We start from the raw sequence: 25272 nt of genomic DNA, 5'->3' as shown, positions 1-25272 counted from the left end.
CCTCCTAAAAGACACTTTTTGCACATGAAAGACAAGAAGGTAATTGAAAGCAGCTGGTATAGGTGTATCATGGGGACATCATGCCTGATCAACTTGCTTTCTGTGATAAAGGGCATAGTGAAAAAGGGCAGGGCAGTGGTTGTGTATACCTTGATTTTAGAAAGGCCTTTGAGAGTCTCCTATATTCTCTTTATCACCAAATCAGTGAAATGTGGGCTGAATAAGGAGACCATGAAGTACATAGAAAAATTGCAAAACTTTTTGGACTGCCAAATTCAAGAGTGCTGTAACAGTGGTGCAAAGTCAGCACAAAGCCGATAACTACTGGGTCCCTCAGGAAACAGTACTGGGACCATTACTGTTTAATGTGTTCATTAACAAATTGGATGATAGGACAGTGATATCACTTTTAGGCAGTTTGCAGTTTAAAATGGGGGGGGGGGAGGGTGTGGAATCAATATGCTGTAGGGCAAAGTTGCTCTTCAGACTTGGACAGGCTGGAGAAACAGGCTGATCAGAACCTCAAACATTCAATTATATCAAGGGCAATGTTCAGTAAATGGCAGGAGTTACCCTTTGCAACACTATTGTCTGGGGGCTGACTGTGTGGGCAAAAGTTCTGCAGGAAAGGATCTGGAAGTCCTAGTTGAAGATAATTTGAACACGAGGCATCACTGTGACTTTGAAGCAAAGAAGGCCAAAAGCATGCATACTCTGGCTCTCCAGTACAAGTATGATGGTGACATACAGGAACAGATGCAGTAGAGGGTCACCATACTGGGATGGTCAAGGGCTGAAGAACATGACTTATGAAGAGAGGTTGAGAGGGCTCTGCTTTTTCAGCCTGGAGAAGAGAAGTCTCAGGCGCTGAGCTCAATCCTGTCTACAGCTACCTAACTAAAGGATACAGATATTGCCAGACTCTTCTTAGGAGTGCATAGCAATAGAGAAGCAGTGGACATGGCCTTGAGCAACCTGATCTAAATAGACCTCTTTCATCCAAAGATATGCACTGGAGGACCTCTGAACATCCCTCCCAAACCAAATTACAGTTCTATGATTTTTACATATACAGAGCAGAGCCAATAAAATTCCATTTCCAAAACTAAAGTTATCTAAGTTTCCCCTTAGTTCTCTAAGAGTCTACATTTTAGATAATAGTGTCTTTTAAGTTATCTTTCATTAATTACCGCAATCACTAAAATTTATGCCAGTGTTGCAGCTGAGATCATAACTTCATTGGAAGTGTAATCCAGCTTGCTGTATCCTTTTGCATAAGAGGACAAATTCTTATTGGCACTAATTCTTTTGCAAATTTAAATGTAATATATGAGTAGCTTAATATTGATCTAGATTTCTGGAATTTACTTGTCTGATACCCTCTGAAGTGAAAGCAATGTTCCTAAATATTCTAATTTCTACAAAAGATTCATTAATTTACTGGAGTTGATTTTTTAATGCAGTGTATTAAATTATATTTCTTACTAAGAATCTTTAGAAGACTGCAAACAGGAAGATTTTCCAATCTGGAATAGACAGTCCTCTCTCTTAAATAGTTTATAAATTGAACTCAACATGGCAAAAGGAGAATATTAAAAGACAGAAGTGAGGCGGGAGGGAATGATGAAGCCCATAATAAAGGTAGAAGATGCTTCCAGCTCATTTTGTTATGTTTTGCTTATTTGGTGTATTCATAGGAAGATTAGAAATATTACCATCATAAATTCTACTCTTACTTCCACCATTGAAACTCTATTGCCTTTTGTATATTTAAGTTAGTGAGAGCATTGTATCACCTTTATTCTCTTCTATAATCAATGTAATAAGTTTCCAAAAGTGGTTTTTGCATAATTACACATGTAGAACAACAAAGATAAATTAGAAAATGTCTAGCAGAAAAATCCTCTCTATACACATCATTGCTCTAAACTGTTTGGCACAACTAAATAGGAGTGTAGTAGCCCAGATGTTGTTTCAATAACAGGATCATCTAAATTCAGTGTAAATGTAATAGGTATCAGTTAGAGGAGTTATTTTGCATTTATGCTTGTATAGCTGGCAGCTGTACAAAATGACATTTAGAAAGGAATGACAGGCTTTACAAAAAAGTAAAGATGAGGAAAAATAAAATTGTATGTACGTTCTAGGTGGTGTAGGGGTTCAAAATCCCCAAGTACTTTTGGGAAAATTTTAAAATAAGCTAAAAGCCTTTAGGACTTTTATAATTTTACTCTCCTTGAAGTTTACAAGTTTGCAAAAAAACTCCAGTCAGACACCTGATGGGAGTTAAGTATGTAATCCTTTTTGGATGCTAATTCATTACAAAGTCATCTCAGAGGATTAGAGTGCTCAAGGTTACTTATTGTCGGCCACCAAAATGAAAAGCCATATCTGGGAGCAACAATTTCCTCACAGATACTGCACTCCACTGATGCAGTCTTCTAGAAACATATTCTGCAATTCTTTTGACATGAATTATTCCAGTTCCTTCCCAATAAACTGTGAAATAACTTGTCAGTATTTCTGGACACTTCAGAAAGTGATGGAAGAAGATGAGAACTGAAGTAATTTAGATTGCTTTATCACTAGTAAGACTGAGTTACCCACGCATAAAACATTCATCCAAGTGTCAGTCATCCTACACATCCCTGCTGGAATTTCTGCATGTTAAAATTCAGATTATTTACTTGCCTTTTCATAAGGTTAGTATATGCTCCAGTCTGTACTATGGCATTACAAGTGCAAATAATTTCATATGCAAATGAAGTAATGACTAAATAACTCACCCTTTCAACTCAGATCAATGATGCTGTTGCATAAATCATTAAATAGAAAACCTTATCATCCAGGTCAGATCAATCTAATACATACTTGCAAGTTTGTGTAGATATACATATGCAAGTATATGGGAATGAAATATTTTACAAGAATGGAACTATTCTTAGCCAACTATTTTTGTGAAAACTGCAAGCATAAGAATATGTATATGATTAAATGCAGACATACTTGTCAGGCATACTATTGCCCCAAGCCAGCTCCTAGCCAGAAACCTCAAGTTGTATCAAACATAGTACTACATCCAAGCTAATAAGCTCACTAAGTGCATATAGTTAAGACCAGGCTAGCTTGCAGCATGGCTGAGCTTGTATTATTTCCTGGAAATAATTTTGTAGCTATTGTTTAAGAGTGAAGATGCTGTGCTCAAAACCGGTGCAAGATACTGGCATATAATTGAACTGAATTTCCACAAAATACCAGAGAATACCAACAGGTTAATCTGGTGTGCCATGCTGCACTGAAATCAAGAATCTGGGACAGTGTCAGAGATTCTCAATTAAAAGGGTTACCATATGAAAACAAGAAAAGATGGAAAATAATATATTTTCACAAGTGCAAGTATAGTGGAATATGTCAGTTATCAGTACAGAAAATAATTTTGTTGGAAAAAAATAAATTATCAAAAATGAGTAAAACTGAGATATTTCATTGCCTTAAAACATGTTTATACATAAAGACTTCATGAAGTTACAATATTCTACTACTTCTCTTACATACACACACCTTATTAGAAGACAGTAGGGTGAATTTTACTTCCAATGTTGATATTTAGAGGCAGGATTTGAAGAGCCTTTCCCCTTTTTATGTCAAAATGTTACCATAATAAGCAGCAGATTGGTAAAATTAATTGCAAATAATGAAAAGATACACACTACTCTGTGCCTTTTGTATTCAAGGTTTTTCTGTCTCCAGTTCTTCTTCTCTTCTCTTGTGAGCTGTTTAACTAAAGCTGCAATTGAAGTAATTGCAATTCAAAGTGAATACTGTTTCAGCTTCCAGTACTTGGAAATCTGTTGGTTATCTTTGTTGTATTCATCTTGTATGTGATTCTCCGAACTCAATAATGGTCACACACATGCCTCTTTATCAACACACATATATGATGAGAAAAATATATGACTACATGCATCACAGTTCTAACATACAGGATCGTTACCCAAGAACTGCAATTGTTTCTCAATATACCAGTAATATTCTTAAGAAAAAAAAAAAAAAAAAAAAGCTTTCAAAACCACACTCAGTTATGCACATAATTGAATGAGTAAATTTTTCCATTTAATAAATTTCTGTAACCTTAAATTTGTTTTTCTTGTTTGAAAAGCTGGTGCATACCATTAAACTCTTCATTTTTCTTCCTTGAAGATTGACACCATTTCATTTACTTTTGTAAAAATCTTTTTTTGAAGTTTAGTATTCCACTCACTGAAGCTCTTTCAACCTCTAAATGTTAGGATGAATTGCTGGGAAAAAACACAAAACTCTGAAAATTAAGTTAATGTTTATAAATTAATTTACATAATTCATAGGGGAAAATTTTCTTTATTAGCTTCTTCACAGAGAGAAGAAATGCCTCATTAATTTTAAACACATCAATCTGAAAATGCTATCCATGTCAGATAGAATAATGGCTGACATTACTGACAGCACAATAAACTGCACAAAAAATACAATCATCCATTAGTCACTGTCATGTGAATTTATACTCATATGTGTAAGTATACATGGTTATTGGTAGTGATGGTAGTGTGAAATCTTTGAAAAGTACAAATCTTATGATTAACTATCCTGTAGGGGAGGAGAGAGATAAAGGAGAACTGGGATTCGGAAAGTCATATAGAGACATATGAAATACTGACTTTTGCATATCTTTTAAATAATAGATGCTGTCATGCATTCACTGCTTTCCCTTGGTCCACACACCTAGGCATCTCTTCACAAAAAACAATCAGGCTGGTCAGGCTTGATTTATTCTTGGTAAATCCATCCTGGTCTATTCCATCTGTCCTGGTTTCAGTTAGGACAGAGTTAATTTTCCTCCTAGTAGCTGGTAGGGTGCTATGTTTTGGATTAGGATGAGAAGAGAGCTGATAACATGCTGATGTTTTAATTGTTGCAGAGCAGTGCTTACACCAAGCCAAGGACTTTTCAGCTTCTTGTTCTGTCCTGCCAGTGGGCAGGCTAGGGGTGCAGCAGGAGCTGGGAGGGGACAGACCCAGGACAGCTGACCCAAACTGGCCAAAGGGGTATTCCATACCATCTGACGTCATGCTAAACAATATATAGGGGTGGCTGGCCGGGGTAGGGGGGGCCGGCTGCTCAGGGATAGGCTGGGCATCAGTCAACATGTGGTGAGCAATTGCATTGTGCATCACTTGTTTCGTACACATTATTATTAGTAATACTATTATTATTATTATTATTTTCCTGTCTTAATAAACTGTCTTTATCTCAACTCACAGGCTTCACTTTCCCGTTTCTCTCCCCCATCCCAGAGAGGGAGGGGGGAGGGTGAGCGAACGGCTGCGTGGTGTTTAGCTGCCAGCCGGCTTAAACCACAACACCATCTTATACCTTTTTCTTGTTTGTGGAAATTACTTCATATGACTACAATGCTACATTACATTACTATTGTCAATCTATTAAGTATATCCAGCTGTTTTATATAATTTCTAAAATCTGGTCATTTTACAGGTGTATTTTTCAGGAAGTTCATAGAATCATAGAATGGCTTGGGTTGGAAGGGAACTTAAAGATCATCTAGTTCCAATCCCCCTGCCATGGGCAGGGATGCCACCCACTAGATCACGTTGCTCAAAGACCCATCCAGCCTAGCCTTGAACACAGATGGGGCATAGGAGAGGTGCTCTAGCCCCATCTTTGTGGCCCTCCTCTGGATGTACTCTTGATCAAGAAGGATCAACATCCTTCTTGTGCTAAGGGCTCCAGACCTGGACTCACTACTCCAAGTGGGGCTTCACAAAGGCAAAGCAGAGGGGGCAATCACCTCCCTTGACCTGCTGGCCACTCCTTTGTTGATGTAGCCAAGGATGCAGTTGACCTTCTGGACACAAAAGCGCACTTCTGGCTCATGTCAAATGTTTCGTCCACCAGAACCGCCAAGTCTTTCTCAGCAGGGCTAATCTCAATATGTTCTTCTCCCAGTCTGTACTCATGTCTGGGATTGCCCTGTCCCAGGTGCAGCACCTTGCACTTGACTTGTTGAACCTCATTAGGTTCATGTCGGCCCACTTCTCAAGCTTGTCCAGGTCCCTTTGGATGGCATCCCTTCCTTCTGTTTTATCAACTGCACCTCTTAGTTTGATGTCATCTGCAAACTTGCTGAGGGTGCATTTGATCCCACTGTCTATGCCACTGATAAAGATATTAAACAGTATTGTTCCTGAGGCAGACTCCTGAGGGACACCACTCATTACCGGCCTCCACCTGGACAAAGAGCCATTGACTACCACTCTCTGGGTGTGACCTTCCAGCCAATTCCTTATCCACTGAATGGTCCACCTTTCAAATCCATCTCTCTCCAATTTGGAGACTGGGATGTCATGTGGGACTGTGTAAAAGGCCTTACAGAACTCCAGGTAGATGACATCGGTTGGTCTTCCCTTGTCAACTGATGCAGTCACTCCACCATACAAGGTCACCAGGTTGGTCGGGCACAATGTGCCCTTGGTGAAGCCGTGCTGGCTGTCTCGGATCACCTCCTTGTCTTACATGTGCCTTGACATTGTTTCCAGGAGGATCTTTTCCATGATCTTGCCAGGCACAGAGGTGAGGCTTATTGGTCTGTAGTTCCTCAGGTTCTCCTTTCTATCTTTTTTAAAAATGGGAGCGATGCTTCCCTTCTTCCAGTCGCCAGGGACTTCACCTGATAGGACTTTTCAGATATGATGGGGAGAGGCTTGGCAACTACATCAGCCAGTTCTCTCAGGACCCTGGGATGCATGTCATCAGGCCCCATAGATCTGTTCCTGTTCAGTTTCATCAGGTGGTCTCGAACCTACTCTTCACTTACAGTGGGAGGGACTTTGCTCCCTCAGCTCTCGCCTAGAGGTTCAGGTAAATGAGAGACATGGGAAGCCTGTCAGGCAGTGAAGACTGAGGCAAAGAAACTGATGAGTGTCTTAGCCTTCTCTATGCCTGCCACTACCAGTTCTCCCTCCTCATCCATCAGAGGGGGTACACTCTCCTTGGCCTTTCTTTTCTGAGCAATGTACCTCTAGAATCCCTTCTATATTCTGTATCTATAGAATCCCTCCTATAGAATCCAAAGGATTCTTTGCATCCTTTTCCAAGCTCAGTTCTTTCTGTGCCTTGGCTTTCCTGATCCCATCCCTACGCATCTGGACAGCATCCCTGTACTACTGCCAGGCCACACGTCCCTGCTTCCACTGCCTGTGCATTTCTTTCTTGCACCTCAGTTTGACCAACTGGTCCTTGCTCAGTCATCTCAGTTTCCTGCCCTCCCTGCCTGCTTTCATACACAGGGAGATGGAAAGTTCTTGTATGCTAAGGAAAACAACCTCAAAGAGCTGCCAGCTCTGTTCAGTTCCCTTGTCCATGAGGGCAGTGTTCCAGGGGATCTCATCTACTACATCTTTAAATAGCTTAAAGTTCACTTTTTGGAAACTCAGGGTCCTGATTTTGTTCTTCATCAGGCCCATATTCCTCGAGATCACATACTCAACTAGGGCATGGTCACTGCAGCCCAGACTGCCTCCAATCTTAACTCTCTAATGACCTGTTACAGAATAAATTGTCCTATTGCCTTTTTTTTTTCCTGTTATACACAGCCTAAAAATAACAGAAATAGCCTGACCATATTTGTGATGAAAAGTTTAAATATCTAACTGAATGGATGGAAAGTGTGGAAACAAATAAAAATAGTTTCACAATATGTAGAGATAGGTAAACAGGTAAGCTGCTGAAGATGAAAAAGAAGAAAAAGAAAAAGAAAAAGAAAAAGAAAAAGAAAAAGAAAAGAAAAAGAAAAAGAAAAAGAAAAAGAAAAAGAAAAAGAAAAAGAAAAAGAAAAAGAAAAAGAAAAAGAAAAAGAAAAAGAAAAAGAAAAAGAAAAAGAAAAAGAAAAAGAAAAAGAAAAAGAAAAAGAAAAAGAAAAAGAAAAAGAAAAAGAAAAAGAAAAAGAAAAAGAAAAAGAAAAAGAAAAAGAAAAAGAAAAAGAAAAAGAAAAAGAAAAAGAAAAAGAAAAAGAAAAAGAAAAAGAAAAAAAAAAGGAAAAATAAAAAGAAAAAAAAAAGAAAAAAAAAAAAGGAAAAAAAAAAGAAAAAAAAAGAAAGCTGTCCACATACGTGCTAAAGCACACCCCCACAACACCTTCTTGTAGTCCCTATGGAGGCTTGCTCATCTCATCCAACATTAGAAGACACATTGTCTTACTTGATTTATTGCAATTTAAATGGAAGGTATAAACATCAAGGAGGGTAAAAGAAAAACAACTGGGCATCTGGGATATGTGAAAAACAGTAATTCTCAAAGAAAAATAAAACAACAATCAAAAAGTAAAATAACATTTGCTGAGGGGAAAAAATTCAGTACTATTTTGAGGTATGTTATACAGTCATGTTGAGTCTCTCCTTTGCAATAGACAAGTTACATTTGCTGTTTTTATAGCATGAGTCATTCTTTTTCTCTTGCCTCGATAACCTCAAAAAATAGCCTTTACATAAAAAATAATAAATAGGTCAGCCAACCATTCAATTGATATAAAGGAAGATCATATATTAAAAGATTTCTAACTACTGATGACTTGTAAATTGTTATCAGCTCAGGATTAGCTACTGTGTCTCCATTGTTCTAATAACACTGATTATCACTTCTCTGTAAATATAGTTTTTAATGCCTGACAACTAAGGTCTATTCAAAGAAACTTATACTCCTGCTGCACATCTATCATGTTACTCGAGTAAAACCTGCTACCAGACTAAAATAATGTACATAAATTTGAGATGAAAGTATATCTGGCCATACAAGTAGGGGAAGGGATCAAGAAGGAGTCAGTCCAAGAAAACTGTATTCAAACATTCAAATCCATCTACTTCAAACTCAGCTAGAACTTTCCCAAATTTATCAATATTTTCCCTTGGTGTTGGGAGGGTCAAAACTGGATCCATTGTACTTAATGTGATGTAACAACACATATCACAAGCAATGGCCTCTCCCAGACTGAAAAAGACCGTGACACTTTTTTACAGTATCACAGAAATGTTAGAAGTGAAGCAAAAGTCTCACATTCAGAAACAAGCCTGCCCTTTCTGACTTAACTTCCCACGGGACTCACAATTTATAAAAATGTTTTTGGTGTCATTATTTCTTTTTAAAAGAACACAATGCTGACATAAGCAGCATTCTTCTAATCTCCAAGCTCCTGACAAGAAACAATAGTTTTTTCACACTAGTTATGTATGGAATACATATCAGCAACCCTAAATGGATATAAAGCACTGGATTTCACAATTAGTATATACTTTGATCTTATTTCACAGGAATTTGAGTGACTGTGAAATGATGAAATTAGTAGGTTCCACAGATTCTATTAAAATATCTTCTCTGCCCACTGGCAAAAGTAAAAGAATTTCTTGCCCAACTTTCTTCTTTCATGTTTCATTTTTCACACACTTTAAATTAAAAATAACGTATGGCACATTCTACGAATATCTTGACATTCAGTTTATAATGAGGCAAGTATGGAAATCTCCAAGATGCTTTTTATCATAGCCATTTCTATCAAAAAACCACTATTCTCAAGTATTCCTAACTAGGGTGTTAAAATAAAAGATGGAAATTTATTTAAATAATTTTTATTGAAATTTATTTATTTAAATTTAATTACATTTATTTTAATTTATTTAAATAAAACATTTGTTTTTTATTTTTATTTAATTACTATTTAAAGAAGTAAAGAAATTGCACAAACATTTCACTAACAGAAATATATGTTTGTGTGTAAATATATGTGTGTATAGGTATATATATTGTCCTTACAAAAAAATTTCAGACTTTGCTTATGTTAATTTTAAGACCGTTTCATGGACAAACTGAGAGGCTGACTGGCTTGTAGTTCCCTATACCATGCTTTTCGTTTTTGCCTTTCTGCTGTCACTGGGGATTCCCTTAATCTCTACACCATTTTTAAACTAGTGGAGATCTCTGACTCGATAAGCTTCCACTGCTGGTGGTTCCTTTCTTTGAACCCTGTGTTTAGGCACAAAGGTTTGGAGACCTTACAGTAAATCTAGAGGCAAAGAATAACCCTACCTTATCTGAATCCTCTACATCACGAAGTGACTAGCCCACTTAGTCACGTGTCCATATTTTCATTTATTCTTCTATCGCTCACATAGTGTTAGAAGATGTTCTTATTGCCTTTGACATGAGTAAAACCTCAAGTCACTCAAGGTCACTTCTTAATCTGAGGAACTCAGATGACATCTATTTACGACCAAGATATTTGAACTAAATTTTAAAAGCTCTGTGAATTATTTTGACAGATAGACAAACTGAATCCATAGTTAAAAGCTTAGGAATTCTTACCCATTTATTTGTTTATTTGTTTAACTGACATGGAAGACTTTCAAAAGTTTTGTATAAGTAGGCATAGGAAGTCTCAGAAAAAAAAAAAAAAAAAAAAAGGAAGTATAGACATTACCAACATTACCTAAATTTGTCATCTTGCAATTCATCTTTAATACACACATTTTATTTCACATTTTAAAATGTGAAATTTTCCTCCATCTTTTACTAAAATTTACTGCAAATTTAAAAATATATATATTTTAAGTTTCATCAGGTATAAACCCATGTGACTTAAAGTGTTTATAGACCTGAATCCAACTGAATCCAAGACCTGTTAAACCAACATGGGTTTCTGGACCTGAATCCCACTAAATTTTGGTGACTTCAGAGAATGTCAAATGGAGATGAATTAGCGATAAATTAATAATAAAATTATTTAAAGTAGATAAAAGGCCTTTAGCATATTGTGTCCATCTAAGACTTGGTTTGTAAAAGAATACTTATCAAAATACAGGTCTCACCAGAAAGATCAATCTGTTTGTGTTATTAATATTCCAAGGATCATCAAGAAAATCATTGGAATCTTTTTTGCTACTAGTTGCTTGTAGCTATTCAATTTCTAATTGTCCCAAACCCTTTGAATAGTGCAGCAGTCAATCATATGAACATATATTTTCCAGTCCTTCAATTAATAAGCCTATATTTTATATTCACATTTTATCAATAGGCAAATAGATATAACTTTGTCTAGGATCATATCTTAATATCAAATCTAAAGTTCAATGTTCTCAACATCTGAACTTGCTCAGGCATCCCTTAATAGACCCAAGTTAATGGGACATGGATGAAGTGTTATTAATCAATTAGATTAAAACTTCAGAATTGACACAAAACTGCTTTCAACTAGTTTACTAGTGCTGTCCCTTCTCCAAGCAATATTTTGAGTGTCTTTTGTTATTTCCCATTTCATAAAATGATGGTTTTACTTAGTGAAAACATAGTCACAGAATTCAGTTTTCTGAAAATTGCAAATATATTGGTTTATTTTTAATCATCTTTGGCTCCCATTTAAACAGAACTTGCAGACAAGCAGCAGCAACATCTGATCATTTTCAAAAAAAAAAAAAAATCAGAAAACCATCAGTTATTCTGACTAGTCCTAGAAGATATTTAAGAGTATTCAATCAAAAAAATGTAGTTAGTGGCTGAGTTCATCCTTCACCACAGAGCTCTTTGAACAGCTATTCAGATAAATGAATGGGTGTGTAGATGCGTACTATCTGCCCTTTCTATGTTCATATAGCAAGTTTTTGCAGTTTAACCCTTCTAGGCGGTGAAGCACCACACAGCCACTCACTCACTCCCCACCCCAATGGGGATCAGGGAGAGAATTGGAAAGGTAAACGTGAGAAAACTGAGATAAAGACAGTTTAATTGGTAAAGCAAAAGCTGCACACAAAAGCAAAGCAAAACATGGAATCCATTCATTACTTCCCATCAGCAGGCAGATGTTCAGCCATTTACAGGAAAGCAGGGCTCATCAAGTGTAACGGTTATTTGGGAAGACACATGCCGTCACTCCAAATGTCGTGTCATCCCCCCTTCCCCCCTTCTCTCTTTCCCCTCACCTTTTACTGCTGCACATGATGCCATAAGGTATGGAATATCATAGAATCACAGAACCATTGAACGGTTTGGATTGGAAGGGACCTTAAAGACCATCTAATTCCAACCCCCCTGCCATGGTGGGGTGGTTTTACCCTGCTGGCAGCTGAACTCCACCACAGCCACTCTCTCACTCCGCCTCCTCAGAGGAAGAGGGAGAGAAAATACGATGGAATGGGCTCAGAGGGTGAGATAAGGACATGGAGAGGAGATCACTCACCAGAAATCATCATAAGCAAAACAGATTCAGCATAGGGAGTTTAATGTAATTTATTGCCTATCACTAGCAGACTAGTGCAACGAGAAACTAAAAGCAAACAAAAAACACCTTCCTCCACCATCCACCATCTTCTACATCCACTCCCCAAGAGACGCAAGGGAGCAGGGAATGTGAGCTGTGGTCAGTCCCTGATGCTTCATCTCCACCGCTCCCTCACGGTCCCTCTCTGCCCCTGCTCCCCGTGGGGTCCCTCCCACGGGATGCCGTCCTTCCCGAACTGAGCCTGTGGGGGCTGCCCACAGGCAGCAGCTCTTCAAGCACTGCTCCCACATGGCTCCGTACTACGGGGTCCATCCCCCAGGAGCAAACTGCTCCAGCACAGGTCCCCCACAGGCGGCAGCTCCCCCCAGACCCTCTGATCCTGCGTGGGTTCCTCTCCACGTCCTGCAGCTCCGGCCTGCGGCCTGCTCCTGCGGGGGCTCTCCATGGGCCGCAGCCTCCTCCAGGCCACATCCACCTGCTCCACCGGGGGCTCCTCCACGGGCTGCAGCGTGGAGATCTGCTCCGTGTGGGACCCGTGGGCTGCAGGGGGACAGCCTGCTCCACCAGGGGCCTCTCCACAGGCCGCAGGGGAGCTTCTGCTCCATGCCTGGAGCACCTCCTGCCCTCCTTCTGCACTGACCTGGGTGTCTGCAGGGCTGGTTCTCACTCGTCTCTCCCAGCCACTGTTGCACAGCAATATTTTCCCTTTCTTAAATCTGCCCAACCAGCGTCACTAACTCACTTGGGTCTGGCCAGCAGTGGGAGAGCCCACTCCATAGGAGCCGGTTAGAGTTGGCTCTAATCTGACATGGGGCCGCTGCTGGGCTCTGCTCACAGATGACACCCCTGCAGTCCCCTGTTACCAAAACTTTGACTTATAATTTGCTACAAGTTTATTCTTTTATTTGAGTCCAACTTTACTAATATCATTGTTGCTTTTAGCAGAGGTGATTGTTTATCACAAATAGGAAAATAGTCTCCTTGTCCTCTGGTTTAAAGACTGCCCTTTTTTTTTCTGTGTTCCAGTTTTTCAACAGTTCCCATGGCACTTATAATTAATTGCATGAAACACGGGTGCATCTGTGTGGCTGCAGTCCCAGTGCTGCCCTGAAAAATAAGGCTTGTGTATTCATCACTGAAGCATATGTAGTTTTCATTCAGTTGTCTTTCTCTCTCGGGCATCCGTGTCTCAAGCTGCCTCTCTCTCTCTGTCACTTCCCTATTGCTTCTCTGTCTGTCTCTGTCTCATTCTCCTACTCTGTCTCTGTCATTCTCTATTGTTTTGTATTTTTCTCTATTTTTAAAAGTATCATAAAATATTTCATCAAATTTGACCTAGAGATTTATATGTAAAGCAGTTTTGATCTGGGAAATTGTTTTGTTTTGTTTTGTTTTTCCCTCTGAAAACTATAAAGCTTTTGTATGTGAACAGATAACCTGAGTAGGTTCCCCTGAGGCATCTGAGTTCTAAGGAGAGCTGAAGTAACAATTTTTAGTTTCAAAGGATTTTCTATACATTTGCTTTGTGACTTCAGTACATCTGAGATCTGTTTCCTGCTTTATGAACTCTAGAAAAAAAAAAACTGTTACAAACTTGTGTATGTGTGTGTGATTATTTTTTTTAAATGCTGAAATCATCAGAAATCTGGAAGATCTGCTTATAAATTTTTAGACTTAAATAAGTAAGTTAACTCTCATTACCAAAGTTCATTTTAGAGTGAATTTTAGTTTTATTTCCATGCTAGTTATTTCAAATCTTAATTGGAGAAAAGTTAGAAGTTCTTTTAAAAAGTACTTTTTCTCCCTCTCTCTGTGTCAAACCTTCCTTTCATTTGTATTATGCAGCAGTGAAGTCTCTATAAATTGAGAGTTAGTTACCTGTGGATTTGAATTCTTGGTATGATGTTAGACTTGCTCCAGCTCCCATTTCCTAGAATGTGCAGAGGCAAGTAGTTGCTGTCTTGTGGAAGAGCTGTGAGCTGGGAATTAGTTATTAGCTTAAAGGAGGCAAAAATATTTGTGAGCACCTTGTTTTCATCAGCTCTTTTCCTAAGGGCTCCTTATTAAGGAGCACGAGCCTTATGAATTATTATCATGTCCTAAAAAAGAGTAGACCTGAATTGTGTACAAACACCCATAATATTGACCAATAAGTTCATGTAGCTGTAATCTGCATAACAGCTTGAGTTGTGTGAAGTAGAGACCAAGGCAAAACAGTATATAGTTATGCTTTCCTGTAGGTTTACGTCGCTTTGTCAACCATGCACAGCAGTGCTTCCTTTTTAGTTAAGATCATACTTGGATGAGATCTCAAGAGTAGAGTTCATTACACTACCATATTTGACAAATGTAACTCCATTTTCATTTTGGAGATACTGTTGATGTATCCCAATGTTTTGATTTTTTTTTTAATCTGACTTTTTTTTTTTTTTTTAAGACCATCTAGTTTATCATCAGGCCATCACAAATACTGTTTTTTGTTTTGTTTTGTTTTGTTTGATTTTTTTAAAACATTTTAAGGGCCTGAATAAGATGGCTAATAGTAGAGAATGGATTGACAGCAGCCCTGAAAAGAAAGACCTGGGGATGTTGGTGGATAAGAAGCTCAACATGATCTGGCAATGTGTGCTTGCAGCCCAGAAAGCCAACTGTATCCTGGACTGCATCAAAAGAAGCGTGGCTAGAAGGGTGAGAGAGGTGATTGTCTCTCTCTGCTCTGCTTCTGTGAGACCCCAACTAGACCACTACATTCAGCTCTGGAGCTCCCAGTGTAAGAAGGACATGGAAGTATTAGAATGAGTCCAGGGGAGGGCCACAAAGACGATCAGAGGGCTAGAGCACCTCTCCTATGAAGACAGGTTGACGGAGTTGGGGTTGTTCAACCTTGAGAGGAGAAGGTTCCCTGGAGACCTCATTAAAGCCTTCTGGCACCTAAAGGTTGCCTACAGGAAAGCAAGAGGGGGACTCTTTGTCAGGGAATGTAATGATAGGGCAAGGAGTAATGGCTTTAAACTAAAAGAGGGTAGATTTAGATTAGATATTCAGAATAAATTCTTTGCTTAGAAGGTGGTGAGGCACTGGAACAGGTTGCCCAGAGAAGCTGTGGATGTCCCATCCCTGGAAGTGTTTAAGGCCAGGCTAGATGGGGCTGTGAGCAACCTGGTCTGGTGGGAGGTGTCCCTGACCACATGTATTGGGTTTACATGGCAAGGGTTTGGGAGCAGAGGGGCTGGAGGTGTGTCTTCTGTGAGCAGAGCTGAGGAGCTGCCCCATGTCAGATCAGAGCCAGCTCCAGCCAGCTCCAAAAGGGACCCGCCACTGGCCAGAGCCAAGCGAGTGAGTGACACTGGTTGGGTCTCTGGGAGAGTGGATTTAAGAAAGGGAAAAAAATGCTGTGCAACAGCAGCTGGGAGAGAGGAGTGAGAAGCAGCCCTGTAGACACCAAGATCAGTGCAGAAAGAAGGCAGGAGGTGCTCAAGGTGCTGAAGAATTTTCCACCGAAAGAGATTTTTCTCTTTCTAGAAGTGGATTAAAAAGTGGATTAACAGAGTCTGACTAGACATCCCTGCAAAAGATGTGTCCTGCTCAGGGTGAGTACTCTCCAAAGTGGAAAAAGAAGCAGAATGGTTAAGCATTAGGTGAGCACTTTGAGAAATAACATACAGGCAACAGCACCCAACAACTTACCCAATAAATGAGGACAAACAAAACAATTGCTATGAATGTTATTACGGTAAAAATATTTTTTCTGAAGAGACTCCCCTCTCCCACCCCAATCTCTAGGGCTTGGTTTCAAAAAGAGAGTGTAGCAAGATGATCCTTTCTGGAAGACACAATTACTGTGCTTCTTAATCAGACTATTAGCAAGTCTAAATATCAACTTTGCAAAAAGAAAAAAAAAAAGAAAAGAAAAAAAAGGAAAAAGGCATGACAAACTACTTGCTAAAAAAGGAGACATATTTCTTAAAAAAATAAATTAAGGCAACATGAGGCCTCTCCATGTAGTCATATTTGTCTGTAGCTTAAACACGCTAATTTGTAGCTTTCTTAAAATGCAAGAACTAGTTTGGTGAATTATGCTACTGTAAGTACTAGACCAGGAACGGATAATTACCCCATGGTACATGTGGTTGTTGTGAGATAATTCTAACTCCTCTCTCGTGGAATACAACCTATGATATACCCTCTGATGCTGCACATCTCAGCCAGGTCATTACTCATTAAAAGTCCTAAATACCATCAGTCCTCCTTGAGGAGAAAACACATACAACTAACACAAGGAAATACTGAGAGTTAGACTGTTCTGTGCAAAGTAGGTATTGTCAGAATTTAAAAAGAAGTGTCAGTTTATCTATTACATATTTGCTACTGAAACTCCCTCTGGGTATCCCAGCAATCCTTAGATTTAACAAAGATGAAAAATCAAAACACCTCGGTTAAGAAATCACCATCCTTTATTGGTTCCCTTCCATTTCAGTGTCCTCACTTTTATTTTGAGGACCCTGTTTACAAGGCTGTCTTTCAAAAGAGAGTTCCTTGCTTTTAAAGTCTACGACTTATACAGTTCTCATTTGTAAAAATAAAAAAAAAAAAAAAGAAAACAAATAATTAAAATGTAAAAGTCAAATATAGATAAAATTACTTCTAAAATACGCATAGAATAATGAAAGTAATCTAAAAGAAAACAGAGGTGTCCTTAAATGAGTAAGTTGATACTTTGTTCAACTACTTAAGGTCAGGTTCTTTATGAACAATAAATTTGAACATTTTTGACTAGGCTATATTTGGTCAGACATACATTTCATTGTTCCTTTTTCCTGAGCAGATAAGTATTTTTACTTGCACAAGATTTTCAAGTACAGTGCTTTTTTTTGTTGTTTTGATTTGTTGATTTTTTTTTATAATAGAACACTTTTTTTTAATGATAAAACACTACTGCCAGTAAAATTAATTTATGCAAGATTAAAAAAAATGCATAAACAATATTCAGGTAACTGGATTGATCTTTGTCTTTAATTGTTCACATCCAGTTAATTATGACTTCAGCTGTCAAATCTTTTAATTTGTAAAAGTCTGTGACAACACGGAAAGCTTGTCTCTTCTCAGATGGTCAGAAGGGGAACATAAATCTAGCCTTTTCTAAACTTTTTTGCTGCACACAGCAATAATAGGTTGCCCTGCTGTGTTAGGGAAAATGAAAGCTGGGAATTTCTGTCCTAGGTTTCTGCCCAGCTGAGGGGCGATCAAATTCTAACTGGCCTTTCCTATCAGTTAAGTGGGGCAATCTCTAGGCAACATATAATGAACTTCTGACAGCACTGTCTGTCAAAAACTGAATCAATCTCAGTACAGGATAAGATGCTGATTTATGAACCCCATAAGAAAGGCACTCAGACCCTGTGAATTAGCATTTAAAATTCTATTTATTAGAGTTAACACTATTTAAAAAAAAAAAAAAAGAGAGAGAGAGATTGAGAGAGAGAGTAGATAATACAGATATTCCTAACGTCCTGCCAAATGCTGGCAACCCAGAGTTGTGCAGTATCGAACAGGTCTCTGATCAGAGCGCATCGTGCCACACGGGTCCCATCCATGGGACAGTTACCTTTTATAGTCATTCATGATCTTATAGGATTTATAAGCACTGTCACTATAAGGATTTATATAGCACTGTCAGATAAAGGCAAGGCCATGCTGGTGGTGTACTCACCAGGACCGAGTGGGAGCTGCCTGCAGGTTCTCCATAACAAGGAGATGGCTGGGCTTGCCCTGTGCCCATGGGGCGAACACAGCACAGTGCAGGCCTGAAGACCACAGTGTAGCTGCAGCACAGCGTGGCACAGCACAGGCCTGCACCCACTCGGGTTAGCTGCGCTGTGGGTCACACATTCTTTGAGGTATGGTGGTCTTCCAGTCTACAGCCCATACCTCTGAAATCCTTCACTGGCAAGGCACTGTGCCCAGCTTACAAATTTTAGAGCTGTTCAGGGAGTTTTCTGACCGATGTTACGGTCACCACTGATCCTGTTTCCAAGGAATTTAGGACCTCATTTGCATCCCCAGCACCGTTAAGCTATTTCTGCTTGAGTCAGAGGGTTGCTCTTCAAGCAGAGAGAGATTTACAGGTTATCAACATGCAAATCGGCAAATATTGCCACCATTATATGCATTGCGAATTGCATCTTAAAACTAGCTGTGAGTAACTAGTCATTGTCTTAAAACTGATGTAAATCCTAGAAAACAGAACTTGCTTCTGAAGGCATATAGTCAGCTTTTGGTCAGAGACAATGGCATGTGCCAAGTATTCAAGCCAGGACTGCCTGAATTCACCACACACACACATGTGAAACTTGCAATCTGGCTGTTGAAAGCTTTCAGAGAATTGAGCTCTGCAATTAACTGACACTTACGGACAAGATTGCTTTTGTGTTATGAAATACTGTGGAACAGCTTTTTTAAATGATTGTCTAAACATACATAATACACACACATACACAAACCATAAGTAGGTTGTTTTGTTCAGTACTTAGAACTCGTAAGACATTCTAGCTAAAAAAAATAATAACTTGATGCATGGTCTGTGTTTGTAACTTCTAGAATTTTGAATTATCCTGTAAAAGGTCAACATAATAATTAAAGCTGTAATTATAAGTGAAAAACTATAATCAGGCTTTTTCTAAGTGTTAAAAGGTCTACTGAAAAGCAAACTAAAGCCCTGTTACTGGATGAAGCAATATATTTTTAGGAAAGCATCTCTATAAAACAGTCACATCCCATATTTTTCTATAGATTCACATTTACTTTCAGTCCTTCCTCAGTGCTCTATCATCTGGGAATTGGTATATAAATGGAAAGTGAGTTATATATATTTTATATCATACTGTATAGATCAATCATTTTCATTTTTTGTCTGAAAATGATTGATCTATACAGTATGATATAAAATATAAGGCAATCAGAATGCTATAGAAGAGGCAAAACACTGACAATGTTACTTCAGATCCACTTTCAAGATTTTAGTCTCCCTCCTCCCTTAAGAGGGACTGTGTTTTTAGCCTACCAGCCAGTCAGGAAACTCACATAATTGTCAAAGTATTTAAAATTTTTCCCAGTCATTCTAAAGTCCAAAAGCAGAAAGTGTTAAGTAATCCCTTTGAAATCATAAATGCCAGAGATTTTCCAGTCTGTCCATAGCCAGGTCCCCCATTCCTTCAATGCTGTCTCTTAAGGTGATTCTGAGAGCCCGTTCATCCAGTCCAATTGGCTCCCACAGCCAAGCAGATTTATGAGCCTCTCTCTCAGAGCTTTCAGGATGGTTTAGATCCAATATTACTTCTTCCCTGAAATGCTTAGCTGCCTGTAAGTAGTTAAGGGATTGGAGCATCACAAGGAAAAATGGAGTAAGCTAGAGTCTGGCTCCATCTTCATTAGTTCCTCCCCTTTCAGAAATGGAACAAGGGTGACTCAGCAGTATAAACCATTATATTTCTGTAGATAGAGTTCTCTAGTTTAGATATGCCAACTGAAGGAATTATCACTCTCTGTAGATTGGTATTTGAGATTACCCTTAGAGTTCACACTTGCCAAAGTCATTGTTTTACTGAATATTCTTTGAAGCAGCTTTGACCCACCAGCTTCGGTGGGTTGACAGACAAAATCCTACCCAGCTGCTCGTTCACCCACCCAGCTGATCGTTCACCCATCCCTTGCTACCCAAGGAGGCAGGGTTGAAAATAGGAGAAACCAGGAATGAGAAAGCTCGTGTATCAAGATAAAAACAGGGAAATCACTTGCCAGTTACCATCATGGGTAAAACAGTCATGACTCGAAGTGTTTGGACAATGCTGTCAGACATATGGTTTTATTTTGGGATGGTCCTGTGTGGAGTCAGGATTTGGACTCAATGATCCTTGTGGATCCCTTCCAACTTAGGACATTCTATAATTGTATGATACTATGTAATAAAACCCTACATTTTTTCCAGATGTTTTCAAACAACTCAGAGACCAAGTCCTTTATTAACCTCCATTTACTGATTTTCAGAAAGTAGAGTCTGGTTTTGGATTAATCTTATCTCTCCTTTTCTAAATGAATGTCTCTTTCCCAGGTCATTTTGCCCTTACTCCATATCTTGTGTTTCCATAGCTTCTACAGAAGTGATAGTTTCTAGAAAGCTGTACTTAAACCAGAAATACATTTTTATAGGCTAAACTGCCACAAAAGGAGCAATCATTAAATGTTAATCCTAAATAACAATCAATTAAACAAAAACTTTATTGACTCTCAAACTGTCTGTAAGGAGTTCAATCAACTCCAGCTTCTGTGAGACTTAATTCTGAATTCCGTTCACCATTATAGGATCTCAGGACTGGCAAAATTTCTTAGTCAACTGCAGGATGGATCTGCTCACTCTTTCACAACTACTAGATCTATCCAATGCAAGGCACGGAAGGAATAAGTAGTTCTAGTAAGTAAAAGCAGGTTTTACAGATTATTCTCTTTTATCAGCTATTGCAAATGAAGACCATGCAGGAAAGAAAATAGAGATTCAGAGAAACTGAGAAAAACCCATGTATATACAGCTTCAGACACATTTATATGATTCTTTTTTTCCTGCACATTATGAAAAATATAATTGCATTACACTATCTCAGAATTTTTGCATGCTTACTCGGAGTAGTCCTTAGGAATCATATTGAACTAGAAGGTATCAAAAAATATAACTAAACCACAGATTCACGCTCAACATGAAGCACCAAATTCTATTCCCTCATAAAATACACTAAATCTGAAAGGGCTGAAAAAAAAAATAAAAATCCTGTGAGCAACTTCCCAGTTCACAGAATATCATTCTAAATGAACATTAAGCACTGTGGCAAATGAGTATTAAACAAATTAAACAAACTTGAAATTTCCTCCAGAAAATGAAAACAAATTCTAGTAGTCTGAAGGGCACTGTCAAGAATTTTTAAAAGCCTATATAATGAAATGAGGGGTGGCAGCCCCTTAAATGTTTCTTTCATCAAGCTATTTTGCACAGTTATAGTGCACCATAACAGATATAGTCTAAGGTCTTTGGTAGATTTCCTTTGCATACCTCTTCTTGTAGCTTCCTTAGAAATCCATCTGGACACATTTAGTGACATGACAGTGTTAGTGAGTTGCTAGTGACATGCTTATGACTGGCTTATAAACAATTACAAATTTTTTATATAGCAAATGTCATGTTGTGACACATTTGCTTTCAGAGTGAATCAAAATGGTAAAATAATACAGCATAGAAAAGCATAATAAGAGATGTTAAAAAAATAAAAAATATAGTCAAAATTATGATATGCAAGTGAATGTAATTCTAATACACTGTGTCTATAACAGGACTTGAGAACTTTGTTTACTCTTTGACCTTGTCTTTGCATTTGAGAGTTTCAGTTGGACAAAGCTCAGACAAGACATTAGAAGTGTCCTTTCTCAAATACAGAATCACAGAATCACAGAATCGTCTAGGTTGGAAGAGACCTCCAAGATCACTGAGTCCAACCTCTGACCTAACACTAACAAGTCCTCCACTAAACCATAGCACTAAGTTCAACATCTAAACGTCTTTTAAAGACCTCCAGGGATGGTGACTGAACCACTTCCCTGGGCAGCCCATTCCAATGCCTAACAACCCTTTCAGTAAAGAAGTTCCTCCTAACATCCAACCTAAACCTCCCCTGGTGCAACTTTAGCCCATTCCCCCTCGTCCTGTCACCAGGCACGTGGGAGAATAGACCAACCCCTACCTCGCTACAGCCTCCTTTAAGGTACCTATAGAGAGCAATAAGGTCGCCCCTGAGCCTCCTCTTCTCTAGGTGCAAAAATAAAGTTTTGCACCTAGAAAAAAGTAATACTTTGATCCAGCATTTTGTTAACTGTTTTCATTATCATTAGACAGACAAGAACAAACAAAAAACAAATAATGCACAGAATGAAGAGGAATTTGTTTGTTGACTGAAGGTGCTTTAACTTCTTATTAATATATATATATATGATGAAATATGATGGCATATTGATTAAGACCAGTTCTGAATGAAATAGAAATAATTTACAGAAAAAAAATGGAAATCCAGGGAATTTCCTGTAAACTTGACATTTACAGTATTTCTGTTTACCCTTCATTGAATGATTCCAATTGCTCATTTTCCTAAATCCTTTGGGAAATTGTAAACGTATCAGGACAAGGAGAGATTTATTAGTTACTGAAGCAATATGCCTGTCATACACTGAAAAGAAAAGAAAGCAACGTACGTTTAGGTTTTAGCATTTACTATCCCTTCTGAGCAATAATATATCCTGAGGTCAAGCAAACATTAAAAAGACTGGCCAGCTTTTAAAACTGAGATATTTTTGTTCAGATATCAAAGTCAGATTTCTTTTCCCTTCAGGTTCCATCACCACAGAAACCAGAGTTACTGGTTTATCTGCACTTAATGCATGATCCAATAAAGCAGCCCCCACATGGAATTCAAATCAGGCTGGCAGGAACACTCGGAAGTCAGACAAAGGTAATATGAGATACTAACAGAGTGAACTCTAAATTGAAATAAGAATGGAGATAATCAAGAACTGGAATAGAAAGCAATGATTTCTTCAACACACACATGCACACACACAGAAGACATATCACACCCTTACAAGGATGCTAAATACTTATTTCACTAATGGATTGTTTCTGCACTGCTTATGAATTTATCTACTTTTCCCTGTTGGAAGAATTGACTCAGAGCAATTACTGAGATCTGAAGGTACTCATTGTATGAGCCAGCAACAAGGCAGAGTAAGGAAAAGTGCCTGTTTACAAGGTCCCATGGTAGCCAGAGAAGTTGTTCTGGAAGGGCTGGATGAGCACTGCTCCCCTAGGCTCCCCTCACTTCCAGGTTCTGAGTCAGCTGAAAGAGCCGCTCCTCCCTTCCTTTCCTCATCTTAAACATGAAAGATCATGTAGTACTACAGACCATTGCTAGTTTGATGAGAGTGGAGAAAATTCCCTTTGTACTCAAGTTTCTGTTTTTTACAACCAGCAGACATTCTGTAAGAGAAGTTACATTTAGCTCTTCAGGTCCAAATTACAGAATGCTGGGCAGAGAATAAACAGCTCATGAGAGTCAGGCTCTCAACATCCATACGCTCTATAGCAATATTTACCTCAATGCGCTTTGATGGACTCTGACTCCTGCTTTCTGTTAACTCTTCTGAAAACTCTGTTTTCATCTGTTAACTCTACGGATCAAGGGTATCAGTTAGATCCATGACACAAGAAATTGCATTTATGATTTTCCCATTATGCTTCAAGGAAATCAAAGCAACAAGGAATACTGGTAAATATAGTAAAATAATAATAAAGGTAATACATCAGCATTAGGTGGAAAATTATCACACTTTGTGGTGGTTTTACCATGCTAGGCAGCTGAACTCCACCACAATCACTCTCTCACTCCCCTTCCTTAGAAGACGAGGGGAAGAAGTAAAGGAAAGAACAACTCATGGGCTGAGGTAAGGATAATTTAATTAAAGGGAAATAATAATTATGAAGGAAAGATTATTATTAATTAAACAATTTAACTAAAGGGAAAAAGGGAAAGGGGAGAAGGGAGGGCAAAAGGAAAAAAAAAAAAAAAAAGTAAAGGCTGTGTGGAAGTGCAGAGAAAAAAAAAATACTCTCTACATCCCACAAACGAGAGATGCTTGAACACCTCCTTGAAGCAGGGCCTCAATGCACGTAGCCGGTGTTTGGGAGGACAGATGTTTTCACAATGAGAGCCCACCCCTCCCCTCTTCTTCCTTTTTCCACCTTTTATTGCTGAGTGTGACATCATACGGTATGGAATATCCCTGTGGTTGGTTTAGGTCAGCTGCCCTAGTGATGTTCCTTTCTCACTTTTTACCCACCTCCCAGGAAGGTTAGAGAGTCCTGATGCTGTGCCAGCACTGCTCAGCAATAGAAAAAACACTGGTGTGATAGCACTGCTGTTCTAGCTACAAGATCAGAGCACAGCACTATATGGGCTGCTGCAGGGAAAGTTAACATCCCAGCCAGACTCAGTACACATTTATATTCCCAAGATAAGACGCAGTTTTCTTTAAAGCCCTAGTACACAAGTCAGTGGTCACTCAAAGAACAAAGACCACAAAAATTGAAATAAACTAAACAAAAGGAATAAAGAAAGATTTTCACTTCTAAAATATTCAAATACAAAATATTGTCAAGGAGATAAGTTATGTAACTAAGGCCTGAAACCTAACAGAAACTCTTCAGTAGAGGATACTCGTCTACAAAGAGCTCTTGTAGAATGAAGATTTTAAAATTTTCTCTTTTGAAATTATCTGTATAATTTGGAGAAACCGAATGTTTTTTATATAAGTAAATACTTTGATCTTACTGCAAACGTTATGATTTTGTTCTGCTTACTACATGCTGCCATTTCCGTCATGCAAAATATCATGATATGCAATATCAACCTGTTTAGATATTGTTAGATTCAAGAATGATACACCTATAGATATTCAACCTTGAATTTTAATACCCTCATAGAAGTGGCCAATAATTCTTTTGGGTAAAATATAGAACACTTTACAAGAAATGTAAAATGCAATAGTAAGCAGCAGAGCAGTTGATCTGTTATTTGTTTTCATTCTTATTCCATTTTTACTTTCCTCTCTCTACTGGCCACAGACATATATTATTTATCTAGAAATTATCATTTCAGTACAGCCTTAAAGAACAGATTCCTTTATTATTCTTCCAGTACAAACATTTAGAAAGGTATGTTCCATGCTTTTATTGATTTGCAGTTTAAGCAAACACACAATAGGAAAAAGATACAAGTAAAGATGCAGGAGTCAGTGCCTTTCTTCTTACAAAGCTAGGTGTGGGAGAGGTGGGACATAAAGTACATGCAATAGCCACATTTTTTTAAATT

This window comes from Anser cygnoides, chromosome 1 (assembly GCF_040182565.1).
Source record: "Anser cygnoides isolate HZ-2024a breed goose chromosome 1, Taihu_goose_T2T_genome, whole genome shotgun sequence".
NCBI lineage: Eukaryota > Metazoa > Chordata > Aves > Anseriformes > Anatidae > Anser > Anser cygnoides.
This window is presented reverse-complemented; position numbering follows the sequence as displayed.